General features: G+C 46.0%; 1 pseudogene; it reads right to left on the minus strand.

Moving 5' to 3' along the window:
- Nucleotides 1-2,500, minus strand: part of LOC117398290 (transforming growth factor beta-1-induced transcript 1 protein-like) — a 12,183-nt pseudogene that overhangs the window by 7,825 nt on the left and 1,858 nt on the right.

Here is a 2,500-nt window from a genome sequence, read left to right on the forward strand (position 1 = left end):
TCTATACAGCTCTGCAGTGTTGAGAGTGGAGCTCTCTTTCCTATAGACCTCTATACAGCTCTGCAGTGTTGAGAGGGGAGCTCTCTCTGCTATAGACCTCTATACAGCTCTGCAGTGTTGAGAGGGGAGCTCTCTTTCCTATAGACCTCTATACAGCTCTGCAGTGTTGAGATCTCTTTCCTATAGACCTCTATACAGCTCTGCAGTGTTGAGATCTCTTTCCTATAGACCTCTATACAGCTCTGCAGTGTTGAGAGGGGAGCTCTCTTTCCTATAGACCTCTATACAGCTCTGCAGTGTTGAGAGTGGAGCTCTCTTTCCTATAGACCTCTATACAGCTCTGCAGTGTTGAGAGGGGAGCTCTCTCTGCTATAGACCTCTATACAGCTCTGCAGTGTTGAGATCTCTTTCCTATAGACCTCTATACAGCTCTGCAGTGTTGAGAGGGGAGCTCTCTTTCCTATAGACCTCTATACAGCTCTGCAGTGTTGAGAGGGGAGCTCTCTCTGCTATAGACCTCTATACAGCTCTGCAGTGTTGAGCTCTCTTTCCTATAGACCTCTATACAGCTCTGTGTATTTGTGACGCCCGTCTTTTATAAAGAAAAAAATCCTCAAAAGGAATGCTGGGAAATACCTGTATAGCCGTTCCAGGTCTCCGGTTCTAGACTGAGTTCCTGACTTCATCGCTGATGACACGGTCTAGAATCAGGACAGGATCAAATAATGTGAGTGAAACAGATACACACAGACACACACACACACACACAGATACACACACACACACACACAGATACACACACACACACACACACACAGATTATTATTATTATTATTATTATTATTATTTATTTCTTAGCAGACGCCCTTATCCAGGGCGACTTACAATTGTTACAAGATATCACATTATTTTTACATACAATTCCCCATTTATACAGTTGGGTTTTTACTGGAGCAATCTAGGTAAAGTACCTTGCTCAAGGGTACAGCAGCAGTGTCCCCCCACCTGGGATTGAACCCACGACCCTCCGGTCAAGAGTCCAGAGCCCTAACCACTACTCCACACTGCTGCACAGACACAGACACACAGCTACACACACAGACACAGAAGGGATAGAAATCAGACTCCCGCTGCACAGCAGTGTGATCCAGTCCTGGTTTCACTAGGAGTTTAATAATCAGACACACCTGAGCTTGTTAGCTAGACACACTGGGGGCTGATCAAGCTGGTAGTAAAACCTGGAATGGATCACACTGCTGTGGAATAGAAGTCTGATTCCCATCCCTGCACTGACACACACACAGTGACACACACACAGTGACACACACACACACACACACACACACACACACACACAAATGATCACACCCTCTCTTACTCAGTCCAGCAGAGGATTGTGAGCAGCGTTGAATACCTGCCTTATACACACGATCAACACCAACTAAAACCCACAAGAATTAACAGGGGGGCTGAATTCAGAACGAAGGACTGAAGAAGACGACATGCAGGTGGGATTCCTGCGGGATTCGGAATCGGGATTCATTGGGAATTCATTAAGAATTCATCAGGAATTCATTAGGAGTTTGAGGCTGCTGTTTTACTAAAACTGTTACCTGTTGAGGGGTGTAAGTGGCGGCAGGGGGGCGTTTTTCGGCAAGGTCCTGGGGGGTCCTGTTGTTGTGGGGGGCCGGGCTGGGGTCCGGGTTCGAGGGGTTGGCCTGGGGTCCCAACGGAAGGGGGTCAGAGACAAGGACGGGACGCTTCGTAATATGAGAGGTAGTGGTCTCTAAATCAGCAAGCAGAGCGTCTGAAACAGAGAAAAACAACCAAAATAAATACACACAGAGAGAGCTCCTTTAAAGGGAGGGGCCGGTGGTCGTGTTAATAAAGCTAATAAGAGGCGAGAGAATGGATTTTAAAGATGGTCAGCGCTCCTTTAAAGGGAGGGGCCGGTGATCGTGTTAATAAAGCTAATAAGAGGCGAGAGAATGGATTTTAAAGATGGTCAGCGCTCCTTTAAAGGGAGGGGCCGGTGATCCTGTTAATAAAGCTAATAAGAGGCGAGAGAATGGATTTTAAAGATGGTCAGCGCTCCTTTAAAGGGAGGGGCCGGTGATCATGTTAATAAAGCTAATAAGAGGTGAGAGAATGGATTTTAAAGATGGTCAGCGCTCCTTTAAAGGGAGGGGCCGGTGATCATGTTAATAAAGCTAATGAGAGGTGATGGTTTTACATGCAATTACATTCTGTGTACAGTATATTCCAGTTGAAAATTCCCCCTAGTAAAAGCACAGCAAAATGTAATAAAGCATAGGGAAGCATTGTAAAGCACAGAGAGGTGTGGTAAAGCATCTGTAAGCATTGTAAAGCACAGAGAGGTCTGGTAAAGCATAGGGAAGCATTGTAAAGCACAGAGAGGTATGGTAAAGCATAGGGAAGCATTGTAAAGCACAGAGGGGTCTGGTAAAGCATAGGGAAGCATTGTAAAGCACAGAGAGGT

Source organism: Acipenser ruthenus, chromosome 54 (genome assembly GCF_902713425.1).
Source record: "Acipenser ruthenus chromosome 54, fAciRut3.2 maternal haplotype, whole genome shotgun sequence".
NCBI lineage: Eukaryota > Metazoa > Chordata > Actinopteri > Acipenseriformes > Acipenseridae > Acipenser > Acipenser ruthenus.